This window comes from Alligator sinensis, unplaced genomic scaffold (genome assembly GCF_000455745.1).
Source record: "Alligator sinensis unplaced genomic scaffold, ASM45574v1 scaffold728_2, whole genome shotgun sequence".
Lineage (NCBI taxonomy): Eukaryota > Metazoa > Chordata > Crocodylia > Alligatoridae > Alligator > Alligator sinensis.
The window spans coordinates 172717-190192 of NW_005842573.1; the positions used below are offsets into that span (position 1 = coordinate 172717).

The 17476-nt window shown below is 41.8% G+C and overlaps 1 protein-coding gene across 2 annotated transcripts in view; it reads right to left on the reverse strand.

Annotated features, from left to right (window-relative positions):
* The window catches only part of LOC102388376 (guanine nucleotide-binding protein G(q) subunit alpha), a 195920-nt gene that overhangs the window by 63209 nt on the left and 115235 nt on the right, over positions 1 to 17476 (reverse strand). The gene's annotated exons all lie outside the window — the stretch shown is intronic.

Here is a 17476-nt window from a genome sequence, read left to right on the forward strand (position 1 = left end):
GTGGATGGGGCGGGGGGTGGGGGTGGGCCCAAATAATTGTTTATTCCTGAATTAGACACTAACAGCACTAAGTCTGGTCAACATCAAGATAGATTAATACATTCTTATTTTTCAAGTATGATTTTGCTAAACAGACCAAAATAAAAAAGTGAAATCAAAGGAACTGGGGTACACAAGGAATGCAAAATTGGGGTGGTTACTAGGAAAATGTACCTGAACTAACAGGAAACTCTTGGTCACTAAAGTTTTTGGGGATTTGAGGTTGAAAGTCAAGGAAGAGGGAAAGGAGAATAAGTGATTTAAAATACTTGTTTTCTTCTTTCTTACCTAAAGGAGAAGCAGTTTTTAAATGTGTCAGAATCATTTCTTATGTCTAAGGGAACAGGTAAAGAATATTTTTAACTTCCATTTCTTTATCTTTTTCCTGAGTTATAGACATGTATAATGATTTTCTAGTTTTGTAAGATCCTGAATTTCAGCACTGTACAGCTCTCCAGTGATTGGCATCAGGAATTAACCAATATCTGAAGCACTTTAACATAGGGGTTCTGATGGTTCCTCCACTGAAATGAATAGTTATACTTTTTTTCCTAAGGGGAGCAGAAGGATGACAGTAGCATGAAAGACAGAGATTGCAAGAGTCCTTTATATTACCCACCAAACCCATATAATACTGTTCTCTATAGTTAGTCCAACTGGAAGGATAAGCTATTAGCTACACTGTTTTTAAATTACACTACTTAAATAGTGTTTTTTCAGCTGAGTCATTTAACTTAAATTAAAGTATTAGCAAACAATGTTTCCTACTGCCTTCTACCCAAAAGGTCACTTGCTTACACTGAGGACTACTGGAATAACTATTAAATAGGGGTGCACTGATACTGATTTTTAATGAGCCATACTGGCCAATACGGATCCAATATGCAGCCAGGCAGCTTGGAGAGCAGCCTCCAGCTGGTAAGTCTGTTATGGGGGAAGGGGAGAGGCAGGAGAGAAGGGGCATGGGGGGCGGGAGCAGATTGAAACCCCCACAGTGAGGGATGGAGTGGGGTTGGGGCAGATGCAGGCGCTGCACAGCCGGGGTGGAGCATGGATGGAGCTGCAAGCAGCTCCTCCAGGCACCAGAAGGGGCGGCTCTCGCTGCTATGTGCACCCCAGGAGGACGTGGGGGCGTGTGTCCCTGGATCTGTGTGCAGGGTGAGGGTGGCCACTGCGGGCATGAACTCTTCCCGGAGTGGGGGCTGGGCCGGGCTGTGCTCAGGGTGGGTGGCGGCAGCACTGGGAGGGGAGCTGCGGGGGCATGCAGCCACTCCCAAATTTGCTGTAGCCCCTTCCCAGCACTGCTGTCACCCACCCCAGAGTGCAGTCCCAGCCCAAACCCCCCTGCTGGGAGGAGCTCAGTGCCACCCTTGGCCCTAATCCACAGTGGCAACCCACCCTCACCCCACGTACACAAGCCCCCCATGCCCTCCTGGGGTGCATGCAGTGGCAGGAGCTGTCACCCACTCTCCACAGCCCCCAGATGAACTGCTCATGGCTCCGTTCCGTGCCCTGCCCAGCTATGCAGTGCCTGCCCCTGCCCCAACTCCAGCCCCTCCCCCCACACCCCTTCCCTCACAACAGACTTACCAGCTGGACCCAGATGCTCTCCACGCTGGCAGGCTGCGTTCCTGGCTGCTTGCGTGCTGCACCGCAGCTGCGTGCATGCATGGGGCATTTATCGGTGACAGCATCGGCCACATCAGCCAAAAAAAGCCAACTGCTGACACTGTCAATTTTCCTTATATCCATACCAATCCAATATGGGACCGATGTATCAGTGTACCTCTACTATTAAACATGCATTATCTTGGCCTAGGTTTGCAACTCCTGCATATACTGAATTGTCCTTGCTCACAAAAATACACTGTGGGTACATCTACATGTACACTTAACTGCTCAGTAGACCAATTTTCTCTGGTGTAAAGTATCACTGCCAGCCCTTCCACTGCCCGACACTGCCACCCAGAGCCTGGGGCTGACTGCTGGTCCTCTCTGTCAGCCAGGGGCTTCTCTGCCCCAGTGCAAACTGCTGTGATCCCACGCACGTGAAGATGCTGTGCTCGGGAGCAGCTGACTCTGACTCAAACTGCAGTTGAGTTTATCAAGTTGCTGTAAAGCCACATGTTGATGCACCCCCATTACATTAAGACCTCTGTTGGGAGTATGAAAAGGTGTGCTCCTTAGCAACATAGCTGAGCCAGAAAAGCCCTCAATATTGACTCAGACCCCTGGCAGATGCCACATTTGCTGCGCATTATATGCAAGTATCATGTAATAGATTATAACATGCTAACTGGCCATATGTTAAAATTACTGCGGGACACATTCATACCACAAAGAAGTTGCTGTTCGGTGAGCGACTTTGTGCCTGATTCACCATTTTTATCAGGGGACAAACTGGTTTAATGTATGGCAAGTTACGGCTGGTTGCACAATACTTAGATATAAGGTCTTGGTCACTAGCAAATAGGTCTTGGTCACTAGCAAAATTTCATTTTCAGTCATACAGCTTACTCTGCTGAGAGCATAAAAAGATGGATTAAGCACACTAGGATTTATTTGCACAGAGAGCACACCAGCAGCAAAATTCTTCTGGTGTGGATCAGACCCTAGTTCAAGTCACCAGGTATACCAAGCATTTTTCCAATTCTACTGAAGAAACAGTGAAACTTTATGTAGGAGACAAAACCACAAATAATTGAGGAAATTCTGAAAATAAATGATGAATCAGAGCCAAATCACATGAGCTGAGGGATTCTCCTTAAACAAGGATAAGGGCTAAGATGCTGATTTTGCAAAAAACTAGCAGACAGGTAGAGAAGCTTCTTTGAATGTTGCCTTAGGGCACTGGTATTCAACCACTAACAGAGGCGGGCTGGGTGCTTGCAACTTTGCAGCACTGTGGGCCATCACTTCCCTTCAGCAGGGGAAGGGGGACAGAGGAAGAGAGGGGTGAGGTAGCTGGTTGCCAATGTCAAAGGGAGAGGAAGGAGAGGGATGAGAGCTTACCTTTGGTAAGCAGTGCCTTCCTAGTGGAGGGGAGAGAGAATATGCAGCACCTGCCACTGGTGAGGGGAAGGGCAGAGAGCAGGGAGGGCTATAGAGGGGATCAGTGACACAGTGCAAGGCAGGGCCAAGTTGTTTGCCGCTGATTCCCTGTACCACAGACAAGATCCAGTCACTTTGTGGGCCAGATCTGGCCTGTGGTACATAGCTTGAGCACTGCTACATTAGAGCAAGGCTGTTCAACTTTTGAGCAGCCAAGAGCAACATGCCATGCAGACTCTCCAGTTCCCCACACCAGCTTACCACACTGTAAGGACAGTCCTGCTACTAATGAAGTCAATGAAGTATTGCAGTTGAAGTGAACAGTATTCCTATTTCATACTGCAATATGTATTGTGTTTTAATCACATTATCATTACCATGTTCTTACATTACATTTCACAGATGAATTTTTTACATGTTGAAGTTGTTCCCATGTTACTCTGGTGTTTCATGTGACAAACTTGAAACTAAATTTTGATACAGAGTAATGAATGGTGCCCATCAGAAATCCAGCTTGGTTCATAAAATAAATCACTTTCCCCCTGCAGTGAACGCTCTGCTTTTGGATTTTTTTCTTGGTTTTGCTTGGATGGCCTCCTGACAGCCTTTACCTTTCTGAAGTTCAGCTCTGTACTGGAGTGGTTACTTAAAAAAAAAAATCTATCACTTAGATTTTAATAGTTTTTATAAACCACAGCTAGCTTTTCTGGTTTTACTAATGTATTGTGCCTTAAAATCTCTTACACATTTATTCCTTTCATTCTCTGCCATTTAGTACATTTTGGTGCCTTCTGATTTCTCTTTATAGAAATACAAGATCTAAATATGAAACCTGACCTATGGAAATCATTGGCCTGATTCTTCTCTTACTTATTTGTGTATAAATCAGAAGTAGTTCTACTGTAGGCAAATGAGTTGCATCAGCATAAGTAAAGTTATGCAAGTTCTGATGCCAGAAGAGAATCAAGCCTGATGTCTAATCATATTACTCATTATTGGCTTTACATTTTCACAATGATATGACAACATATCTGGAGTATTGCTTTGGATGTAAGAATTCAGATTTCTTATTTGCAAAAATAGAGGAGAATCCAGGATTAACACTAACAATTTGTGCACTAATCATTTTTATCTAGGCCCCTGCTACATGTTAAATATGTTAAGCCAGGGGTTTTCAACCTTTTTAAAAGAGTGTACCCCTTCTGATGGCAGTGGCCGAACCTGGAGTGGGGAGGGGAGGGGGGTGGCAGTGGCCAGACACAGAGTGGGGGAGGGGGGCACTTGCAGGCAGAGGGGAGCCACTGCCCTTGCTCCCCCTCCCCCCAGCCCTTCTCCTGGGAGGCATCAGAGTGGGGTGGTGGGTGGTAGCACTCCATCCCTGCCCGCCCAAGCATACCCCCTAGCTCCTTTCTGCATACCCCCGGTTGACAACCCCTGTATCAAGCAATTACCTGGTTAGCTGCGCTATACATTTAGACCAGACATACGTGCAAAGTAATTACCACACAATAAAACAGTTAATTGCACAATAAATTTAGGCCAGCTACATGTCCAAAGCAATTATCATGATAAAATGACTATCCAGCTATAAAAGAGCTGATCAGGTATAAAGTTAGTGCTTGAAAATGTGTAACAGCTCTATAGCTGGTTTCTATCCAACTTTAATTTGAAAGTGTAGCAGGGCCCCTAGACTTCTAAAAGTTCCAGCTGGTAATTGTGCTCTTTTATCTATCAAAATTATAGGCACAAGAGACCAGATCATAGAATTATAGAAAATTAGAGTTGGAAGGGACCTCAGGAGGTCATCTAGTCCAACCCTCTGCTCAAAGCAGGACCATCCCCACCTATATCATGCCAGCCAAGGCTTTATCTAGCCAGGTCTTAAAAGCCTCCAAGGATGGAGAGTCCACCACATCTCTGGGTAACCTGTTCCAGTGCTTTACTATCCTCCTCGTAAGTTTTTCATAATATCTAACCTAAACTTCCCTTGCTGCAACTTGAGACCATTGCTTCTTGTCTATCATCTGCTACCACTGAGAGCAATTTTACTCCATCCTCTTTGAAAGCATCCTTCAAGTTAGTTTAAGACTGCTATTAAATTCCCCTTCAGTGTTTTCTTCTCCAAACTAAATAAGTCCAGTTCCTTTAGCCTTTCCTCATAAGTCGTGTGCCTCAGCTCCTAACCATTTCCATTGCCCTCCACTGGACACAGTATTCCAGATACAGCCTCAGCAGTGCCAAACTGATGGGAATAATCACTTCCCTCAATCCAATGGCAACTCTCCTGCTAATGCAGCCCAGTATGCCATTAGCATTCCTGACAACAAGGGCACACTGTTGGCTCATATTCATCTTATTGTCCACTTTAATCCCTAGATCCTTTTCTGTACAGCTGCTACTTAGCCAGTCAGCCCCCAGCCTGTACCAGTGCATGGGATTGTTCTGTTCTAAGTGCAGGAATTTACATTTCCTATTGAACCTCATGAGATTTCTTTTGGTCCAATTCTTCAATTTGTTGAGGACTCTGAATCATATCCCTACTCTCCAGTGCATCTACTACTCCCCGCAGCTTGGTGTCATGTGCAAAGTTGTTAAGGGTGCAATCCATCCCAATTTCCAAGTCGCTGGTGAAAATATTGAACAAAACCAGTCCCAGGACTGACCCCTGGGGCACTCCACTTGAGACCAATTAGACATCAAGCTACTGATTACTGCTTTCTGAACCTGATGATCCAGCCAATTTTCTATCCACCGTACAGTCCATTCATTCAATCCCTACTTTCTTAGCGTGCTTACTAGAATGTTGTGGGAGATTATATCAAAAGACTTGCTCAAGTCAAGGTATATCAAGTTCACTGCTCTTCTGGCATCCATAGAGCCAGTCATCTCGTCATAGAAGGCAATCAGGTTGGTCAGGCATGACTTGCCGTCGGTAAATCCATGCTGACTGCTTCTAACCACCATGCTGACTGTTCCTCCAAGTGCTTAGGAATGGATTCCTTGAGGACCTGCTCCAGAATATTTCCAGGGACTGAGGTGAGGCTGATGGTCTATAGTTCACCGGATCCTCCTTCTTCCCTTTCTTAAAGATGGGCACTATACTTGCCCTTTTCCATCATTTGGGACCTCTCCCGATCACCATGAGTTTTCAAAGATAATGGCCAGCAGCTCTGCAGTCACATTGGCCAACTCCCTCAGTACCCTTGGGTGTATTGCATCCAGCCACATCAACTTGTACATGTCCAGCTCTTCTAAATAGTCCTCAACCTGTTCTTTAACCAGTGTTGGCTGCACACCTTCTCCACAAACTGTGCTGCCATGTGCAGTGGGCTGACCATGACTATGAAGACCAAGGTGAAAAAGGCATTGAGTACTTCAGCCTTTTTTGCATCATCTATCACTAGTTTGCTTCCCCCATTTAGCAAGGGATCCACACTTTCCCTGATCTTCCTCTCAACTCATTTCACTTGACAGCTATACTACTGGATAGTTCTTACTTTTTGGAATCCAACTAACTGCTATCATAGTTCGGAAGAAAAAAACTGAAACAATTTTTTATGAGCTCCTTTTTTTTATGAGCTCCATACAGATATGTATGTTGTGCTTTCTTTCTTCCAGGTAACACAAACTCTAATTCAAAGTATTAGTGAAAATATTTTTGGTAGGTTAACTGTAAGACGTCACAAACTAAACTGAGATGCTTTAAATTATTTTTTCAAGATACTATAACTTTGAACTCATCATTCAAAGAACAAAGCTTTCAAAAAATTTCTTAAGATATAAAAAATCTTTAAAATAATTTGTTCATTATATGTCACTACTCTTTGATGGGTGCCAACTTTTAAAAATAGATTAATACTATTCGTGGAACCATTTTGTCATGTCAGATCTGTCAGAGACTTCCAAAGAATTCCTTTGTTTTATCTTTAGATTAGTTTCTAAAACCATTAAAAAAGTGGCCCCATGCAATTACTATTGTAATTTTCTTAGGCATTATTATACCCAGAAACCTTATACTTAGAAAGAAGTGGAACTGACATATCTTCCTCCCTTTTCATGATATTTCATGAACTTACATGAATTGAAAGCAATTAGTTGAAACTAACTGTGAGTAGGCATAGAATTATGATTTTTTGAAATCCAACAGTGGATTAGTTTTGTTGGCATTACCAACAATTTATATAAAAATGGATTAATGTGCAGTTCTAGGCTCTTTACATTTTCCAATATCAACAAACCATGACTGGCTCATTTCCTGATATAAAGGAAGTCCTTCTCCTATGGCAGAAAGAATTATTTGAATTCCAACTTGGGAGCCAAAACTTTGATATCTTACATTACTCTTAGCTGTCTACTGGTGTGACTGCAGGACTGCCATGATGGGTCTATGTGATGATATTCATAATTGGTAACTTTATGCCAGCTCAAAAAGTCTGGTAGGTGGATGCTGTTTACTTGGATAGGAATGGCAACTGGTATTACATAGCGTGTTGCCCATCCTGCTGTCACCAGTTCTAGACACTGGCTTCCTGTCATATGGGCAAGGAGCAAGTACCCTCTTGCTGATTTATATAGTGCATACTTGCTATGCTTTTTGTGAAGACTTGAGCTATAAAGGCTATAATATACTGATCAACCTGATAGCCCTGGCTCTTACGCATTTTCCCATAGCTTGGGGACCAGCTACTTTGAGTCTACAAGCAGCTCAGCTAATGTCTCCAGCCTTCCCCTGGTGTATGCACAATCATGACTTTGTTGAGCAGGGATAGAAAATGGAACACCTTTCTGTGTGCTTGTGGGTACCAGACACCAAACCAGGTTTTCTTTTTATCTATCAAATGTTTGCTGTAGAATAGACAGAATTACAAGGATCCTTGGCAAAATGTTGACCAATTTTAAGATGCCCTCATTGATAGGGAGGGTACTGAGTGTGCATGCCTGATGTATGTTTACCAAAACAACTGCTGTACTTCCAACTCAGCCAAGGACAAAAGACACACAGGGGCTAGAGAGGAAATGCTTCAAGGACACCCTCAAGTTGAGCATTAGGAAGTGTGGCATTGACACCACGAACTGTGAAAAACTAGCTCAGGACAGAGCTAAATGGCAATGCCTTGTGAGAGAAGGCAAATAAGATGCCTTCCTCATCTTATTTGAGGAAAACCATCTCACCCTGGAGGCAGAAAAACAACAGAATGGAAGGAAAGGAAACAAGACTGAGAAATCTATGGGCTGACCTTCCCTTTAACTACCACCTGTGGAGTCGACCATAGAGTCTGCGCTGGGATCAGCCTTCTTAGCCATCAACAGACTCATTTACAACCCTTTACTTGACCCATGGGAGTGATCACCCTCAACTGTGAGGGATCGCCACCACTGCCAATTGATAGGGAGAGCAAATCTTGTGGATACTGACATGGCCAGATGTCAAAAAGTATGCGTAACCTTTCCTGTATGATCAGCTATTCAAAATTCAGAGTCTCCCCATTCCAGGAAACCATGCAAGGTTCCGAAATAATCAGCTGCCAGGGCAGAGACTGGTTGGACCACATCCAATAATCTTCCAGTGGAGAGTGTAGCAGATTTCTTCCTAGGTCTTAGGCACTGGCTTCAGCTTTCAGTGTCAGTGGCCAGGGCAGCGATGATACTAGAAGTCTTACGTACTTTTCCTATATCTGCAGAAATGAAGACATATAGGATGACAGTCCCTAGTAAAGCCAGCATGGCCAAAGTGATTGCCTACTGTCCCAGTTGCAGCTGACTGGCTCATTCCTTTTGCATTTCTGTTGGGCCAACATAGGTAGTATTTCCATTACAGCTCTGCAGTTGCTCAGAATAGGCACCAGGGAGGCCTGTCTGCTCAATGTCAGAAAAAAGACACTGACTAGGAAATGGCAAGACTGAATAGTGATGGCTTGGTTCCAGGGTCAGCTTCCATGGAGGTATATCATAATGTCAGTGCCTTTAGCTGTACCATTGTCTGCAGTACTTTTCTACAGCAAGAGAAACACCATGAAAAGCCACTCGCTGGATCTCTGGAAAATCTTCATCGCTGGGGAGACTAAATAAATTATCCTCTGTGATGACTACTGTTCCATTGTCAATAAATATTAAAAGTCTAAATTAGTCAAAAATATTCAACATGAACATACAAAAGTTACATAAAGTAATAACTATATAGGTTCTGTTTCAAAGAATGTTAGATATTCCAATAGGGATTATAATATATAGATTCCTTTGTTTATTTAGGGGGAGGAAGGCTATTGGAAGATGCAAATAAAGAAGTGTAGTTTAGGTACTTTTAAAAACGAAATAGTGCTAAGGTTAACACACACAGTCAAGTATGGCTAATGTGAATCACTCTGAGGCAAAAGGTCTGATTGTTTTGTCACTTACTGTCCAGGTTTCTTATTTTCCACATACAAACTCCAGGTTGCTTGGTTATCACTGTTAAGCTGTTGCCTAACAAATAAAAGCAACATAATTCATCAATGTGCACATTATAATTATTTTGTCAAGAGTATTTGGTTTCATGGTAAAGCCTAAATTATAATTTTTATATGCTATTAATTTAAGAAAATCTAGCAAAAACAATTTGAAATTATGCATTGCAATGAGTAATACACTTAATTTTCTCTTACTTAAAACAACTTCTCCAAATATACATGCCTAACAATCATATCACATAAAGGAGTCCAGGCTGTGAAAACCGGGGCAAAAGGACAGCAGCTTTTCAAAATTATTATATTTTTAGCATGAGGACACTCAGGATGAAGAAGAACAATAAGTCTTTGGTGTCTTCTCCTCTCATTGTGATGCCAGATTTTAGATGTTTACCCTGCCTCTGTTGTATGTGATGATCTGAAGTCTACGTAGAAGTGACAACTCTTAAAAAAAAACAGACCCCAAAAAACAACAATGGCAAGGGGATTAATAACTCATCAAATAATACAAGCTGAAAATCCTCTTGGATCCAGAGCACTGCACCATAAAGAAAAAATACTAGTACTTCTTATATTTTCTGATATAGCACCTTTCATCAAAGGACCTCACATTTAAAAAAATAGTAAGTATCGCTATCACATACAGACAATTTTATAATATTAGAACAGGACAATGTGCACATCATATTCATTTTCACTAGTGTTCCATTAAAGCATAATCCCATTAAAAGCAACTATACGAACAATAATGAGTGCTGGTATATTATATATGATGGTCATTAAAAAAGAAAACTAACTTAGCATTACTATAGAAGCCTTTGGTATATATAGGTTGATAAAAGTTCACAAGGGGCGCATCTACACTTTGCCCTACATCACTGTAGGAATGCACTACCTTGCTGTATGGTGCGCTATGGTGACATAGCGATCATGTGGGTCTATACATGATCAGCAGCAGCCTATCACATGGGTCTATACATGATCAGCAGCAAACCTATCTACGGATCTATACATCGCCGTAGCAGCAGCAGCCCCCCTCCCCACCCCAGTTAGAGTGCCGATACAGTGATGTAGCGGCGAAATCTAACCATGTGCCGTAGTTACTGTGCTGTGCTTGCAAAAGGAAGTACTAAAGCACGGTGCCATAGCAACAGCACTGTATGGCAATGCATAGATGCACCCAAGAAGTATTTCTTGAAAATAAAGCAGGAGTATTTTTCAGTGCGACTATCAGTGTCATTAGAATCATATCTATAGTATCATTCAATTCTGTGGATATCAACATAACACAGTCCTATCTGCAAGTGTCAATAAAAGGTAGAAACTGCTCTATAAATATTTCATAGTACAATGCTGCAAGAGCACAGAATTTGATCTGGCAATGTCAGTTAAGTTGTAGGAATGAAGAACTGGTATAGAGTACCATACCACACATGCACACATACTTTGTTTATATGAATCTATGAACTGCTGTATTCCAGCTGATTTGAACTGGGTGCAGGCCCCAAACAAATAACCTCCAATTAAGGAATCTTATCAAACTTACCTAAAAATTTCCTTTCTTTGAACAGATCCACAAATCTATTATCATGAGTACATCAGCATGCTTCTAGCTTGGGAAAAAAAAACAACTAGATGCATCAGTAATATCCTACCTCCTGAAGTTTCCTCCCACATAGCCTTGTACAATCTGGAGTAAGCAGGTCTACTTTTCTGAATTACAGATATACATTGTGAGAACAGTGGTTTCTCTTGCTGCAGCATTTGGGAAATGCAGTAAACTCAAATCTTTGGGCATCAATTTCGATCTTTATTCTAGATAATCCATTTCTGTCCAAGATGCATCAGTTGTCTGGATCTATTACTCAGTCATGGGCGTATTTCAAAAGGCTGGACTGATTCCTAAGAGCAGGAAAAATATTCCTTGAATTTACTTCAGGAATCAGTATTAGGACATTTGGAAGCAGTGTTTGTCTTCATTAAAATACAGTACTGAGTCTCCCAAGTTAAACTCATCTTATAAGAGGTTATAGCTATTGGAAGGTCTATTTGAATAAACAATCAACATAATGAAACCACCCACGGGGATTGTCCGGATTGTGCTGTAAGGTGCAAAATGAAGACCAAAGGTCACTCTCTGTGATGCCCTGTGGGACTGCAATAATAGTCGTTGCCCTATGAATACATTAAATGATGGATTTGTTCAGAAAAGGAAGTTTTGTATATGCAGATAACATTATGCAAGGGAGAAATGAACTTTTTGCCTGAGCTATTCTAATATTTTATTAATTTAAGCTGATGTTAAAATACAGATGTCACACTAGCAGGATACATTTTATTTGTTGATTTTTTAAATTCTGGATAATCACTCCATCCAAGTATTCAATTTGATTCTTCAGTCCTACATGGAAGAGTTGTTGTTTTTTTTAACATAACAGCACAACTCTGTGAAGTCAGGACATTAAAAACATTCAGTGCCACATTAAACAGATTTGAGAGCCAAAGCCTTACCAAGCAGAAAGGTATCAAACAGAACCACTGCTCCTCATTCTTTTCTAGTTTTTGCATAGTCCTAGGCTAGGAACAGATTTTTGTACCTGCCTCAGAACCAGTTGCGCCTGTGTTTTTCCCAGAACACAAAAGTGGCAGGATTGGCATGTATACATGGTGCCCTTTCAATCAGGGTTTAGCAAATGGTTGAATGGACTGCCACCTTTCTTCCACTGATCCAGTGATGCAATCCCAGGATCATCTGTTAATGTTTCTTATCCCATTAACCTTTTTAGGGTTTGTCCCAGAACAATGGACATTCATGTCTGAATGATCATACTTTGTTAGAGAGAGAATACTTTCAGCCAGGACAAATGCAACATCAGCCCTAGATAACCTCAGGAAAGGTAGGAAGGTATATGGAAGAGATATCGACCATCTTTGCAAGTGATCTTGCATCATCTTATATTCCAGATTTGAATTTCATATCCTCCTCCCTGGAGAGCACAAGTGGAAAGAAGTCAAGAGGAAATGGCACCTGAATGAGGCCTTTATTACTCACAGCTGACAAGGCACAAAATTGTTTGGCTTAGTTCACTCCTGGATAAACTGCTGCTAAAAAAACAATTCTATTAAATCACAAATTGAGTGAGCTGGAAACACTCAAAGAGAACTCAAACTCTGCCAGCTGATGTGACACAGTTAGATGTGCAAGGGGTGGCAGGAAGTACTGAACTGGTCTCTTGCAAATTTTGGTTCACTGAAGCATACCTATATAAAGACCAACATCCCCAATCGGCTCCAATAAAAACTGGATTTTCATCTTTTTAAACAGCTTGTTTTCCTTCATGCTTATTTTAATCTATTAACATTCTCTAAGATGCAACTTTGCATCTGACCATAGACGTCGACTTTTATTTCTGTTGGGAAGGGATGGGAGGGAGCTAAGATGATGAACATGTGGAAAATTTAATACATCTCAGGTGACAACCCTCTTCCCAAGCGGGGACAGGACCCTCAGACCTCCATGCGCTCAGCACCTATGCATCTGACAGTATTCATCATCAGTTTAAGCCTATCACTGGTACTTAGTGTACATCCAAGGTACTCCTGAAACCATATAATTCAGTATGCAAGTTTCACCATACCATGCACACGCCTGATCACAAACTGTTTAGGAAGAGATAAATATGAATTTCTTGTGTCTTACAGCCACTGTTCATACTACAATAACCCCAAAAAGAGACTCTGGATACAATAATTTGTCAGATTAAATATTAATGAGCAAAATTGCTAAAAAGGGCTGCCATTCACATGTAAAATGGAAATATCTGTAACACTGGAATGTGAAGAGAAGTCTCCTTTAGGAACAGACATTAAGCAGACAGAGCCCTGTTCAGTCTCTGTTTCTGATTTTCTGAGAGTAGAAATTGGATAGTGAATTATTTATATTACATAATCTGTGGATGGCTTCATTCATGTTCTGGTAGCTGTAGCTGAACACTGGCAATGAAATGAAGTCATTAAAGAAGAGAGTGGGACCTCTGAGAGCCAGCTATTTCAGTTCCCCTGAGGGAAGGGAATTATGACCTATCCAAATCAGCCCGAGCAAAAGGACTAAACCTACAGACCCAGCAAAATCCCGAAGTGAAGCACCTGATGAGGGATTGAACCAGGAGAAACAGACTTTTCCTTTGTCCTCTGGCTCTTCTGGTTCCACCTCTCGCCCTGAAGCCTGCTGAAAGGCACAAAAAGCAAATACAGTTCCAGATCAAAGTTGGGAATTGAAAAGGCAGAATATTGAACTGGGTTTCTGGTCATAAATGTGGAAGACTATTTGAAATTTCACTCAGAAAAGCTCTTTAGCAGGGCTGAACTGCTGCTGAACTGGGAGAGCAGATTAAAGTGGAGGGAATGTCAGGAAGAAGAGCATTCCCCTGCTGCCAGCATCCGACAGGTCTGGTTCTCTTGCCAAGCTGAAATCAGACTGAAGTAGCCATTGTAATGGATCTGAGCACCTCAACACAATTACACTATTACTCTACAAGATAGCTAATATTTTTGTTCACTAAAAAAAATTACTTATTGCCTCGGTTTTCGCTTAGTTCACGTCACAGAACCAGATGGAAAACAGAAATTTCATCAGAAGGCAACAGCGATTGAGGGACACAGAGGGAAAAATGAATCTATTCCACAATTAGGGCACATTTCCCTTCTTATCTGTGGCTTTTAACCTTTTCCATCACAGCAGATGACACAGAAATGAATGCAAGCTTATTAAACTGGCATGGTATTCCAGTGAAGTCAATTATTATATAGCAATACATTACACCCCCCCCCCCCCCAAAAGAGGCTAGTTTGCATGTGAAACCCCACTCTCAATGTCTTCTGCCTCCTCATTTTCTTGCATACTACAAGTCCCAAATAAGATGCACACCTTGGTTTTGGAAGGCAGATTGCAGGAAAAAAATCAAACTATGTTTCTAGAGTCATGGGAACAACATAGCATAAGCTTTCCTCAAAACAGGGAGTGTCCAGGAAATGTGGCATCTCAGGACACAGTCTGGGTGGGGCAGCAGGAACGTCTTCGTGTGGCAGGACACTAGGTCTTACACCCTTGCAAGGCCAATAGCAAGACTGTTACTTCTTTACTGTAAATAATTCTGTATATAAGGTCCTGTAAATAATAAAGTGTTGTTTCCACACCACAAGCTGCATTCAGATGGCACGCATCAGCTTACCCACCCTGAGAGAGCTCAATTTCTCCTTCAGACACAAACTACAGTGCTCAGCACTATAGCTACAGCTATGAGATGATTAGTACAGGACTCTACCCTTTTTGCTTGCTGGGGTCAGAGACAAATGGCAGCCATCTTGGCAGCATTAGAACACAGCATCCGCATACTTCTGTTCCAATGAAGAAAAATCAGCATCCCCATTTAAGAAACAAACCCCAATTTTGGAGGGCTAATTTTTTTTAGGGAAAAGGTGTGTGGTATGTGCATAAATATGGTATTTGCAAGTGCAAGTGAGTCCATTTGCTATGACTATATATGCAGATCTATTCTTTTTTTTATAGCACTCAAAAGTATGCAAGACCTCTGCTCAGAGATAAGCCCCTGACCCTAACCAGAGGAATTTCCAATTAAGCTCATGTGTCTTAATGGCTACTAGTGCATACTGTGCCTAGTTATCTCATAATTGCTTGAAAATAAAATTTTCAAATTGTAGGCACTCGCATATTCCTTGATCTTACATTACTTTCCTTAATAAATATACTACAATCATTTACAATCTTGTTTATATTTTTGTTTAAACATGTTGGAATAAGTTTATTTCACCTCTGCACCTTTTCATATCTGAACCCAGATATCCAGAAGGGAAAGCTAAAACATTTGCTTGCTGCAGCACTCAGATGTCTTAATGTTTTCCAACACACGGGTTTTTTACTATGCAGTCTAATGGTCTAGCAATAAAATTGTAAGAAGTGAGAATGGTGACATACTGCAGCTGTGAGCCAATGTAAGCTGTAAATACTGGCATTCAAATAACACTGACATAGGCATGGTCTCACAAAGGCTGCTAGAGCACTTCTTTCTAAAAGAAGAAAGCAAACATTTTCTTTACCTTTGTTCCACCGTGGAAAAAATGTGTGTGGGTACACACTCACTTGTACATACCTATGCAGAAGATTAAATGACACGTATATCTGCTTTTTCTTAGTTGGAGAAAAGAGGGACTGGTGAAGTCAATGGAGGTTTTGACATGGTCTTAAGTGGGGCAAGGATTTCAACCCAAATGTTTCTAGTCGCTTCAACAAGGGACAGGAAGCCCTAGACAAGTGGTTCCCAAACTCTGACAGACTGCACACCACCAATTTAAAATTATACAACCTTAAGTACCACCAGCAATTATTTGTGATATAAAGTAATTATAATAAATTAGTTAATGTGTACCACTGACAGGTTGTTTGCATATCACTAGTGGCATGCGTACCACATATTGGGAGCCGCTATCCTAGACTATGGTCTAAATATGAGTACTGCTACTCTTTATCCTTATTTTGCTGTAATAAGCTTATATGTTAAATGAATCTGTCCAGCTTCTAAGACCCAGGGCCACATGCTACACAGGCCACATGAGGTGAGTCATAGAATTGTCCTGGTCCTTGTCCTCCCAGGGGGTGCCTTTCTGAAGAGTTGCTCCGCTTGATCTTCGTGTTTACCCCTGACATACTTGTAGGCAGCTACCAAGTCATGGGCAACAAGTTGTGCAGACACTCCCCATCTCCAACTGCTCTGTGTAGGCTTCCCCTCCTCATTGCTGTCCCACGTGGGCACAATCTCCTCCCCACCCTAACTCAGTCCAGACTCATCCTCAGCTCCTTGTGCCGTGCCACACTGCTCACCCTGTGAGGCAAGGGCAGGAGGCAGCTGCCAGAGGAAGGAGGGGGAGCCTACAGACTCCAGCTGTTGTTCAAGCCAGAGTGATGGGGGTCCTGGTGACCAGGCAGGAGTCCACGGGCTCCAACATAACCCTTTATGGGCTGCCAGCTGGGCAGCCCTGTCCTAACACGTCAGTAAGGGCATTCTGAATAGTAATAAACTAAGTACTTGATTACTGTGTTAGAAATCTGCTGCTGTAAAAAAGGAACAGCAAGAAGCAAAGTGGTAGATAAACTAAGGGGGGATTTTGTAGCCAGTCTTTTCCAGGAAGGTAGTAAATAGGATGCAGTTACTGAGTGGTGTGTTACCGACCTTGGGTGTCTATGTTGCCCTATGAGGAATTGAGTAGCTGTAGGCAGTTGGAACACATGGAGGTCCTACAGCTGCCTGCCTGAGAACATACCTGGCAGACTACCAGGCATTGGTGTATTACAGCCCCCAAGAGACCTTAGATGAGGTGATAATTACAGGTGTCAATTAATTTCTTTTTAGAAAAATAAAATAAATCAGATGAAATATGGCACTAATCCTTGAATTTACTTGGCTGCAAACAGTTGCTAGAAACCCACAGATGATTTTAAAGTAGCACAGTAAAATTTTACACATAAAGACTTAAGAGGTTGCCAATACAAGACTAATATTTTACAGCCTTTGAGATGGAAAGGAAAGGAAAGGATAAAATCCGGGCAGTTTAAAACTTTTTAGGACTTTTAAATGTCCCTTTTCTTGATCTATTCTTTTAAAACAACAGTCAGAACAGGTTCACAGGTACAGTTAGGTAGAACAGCTTCTTAATCTTCCATCAGAAATCTATACTCCTGTCCTTTTTGATTTTATTCCCTGAATACAGGGGATAAAAATTGGTATCTATTGAAAGAGACATATAATTTAAGTCTTCTATATGACCACAAGCAGGCATAATAAGAGAGTTTTAAGATCTGACTTGATGGCTTATTTCTTCTCCCTTGTCTTTCTGTTCCTAGAAGTAACTGCCAGGGTTTCAGATAT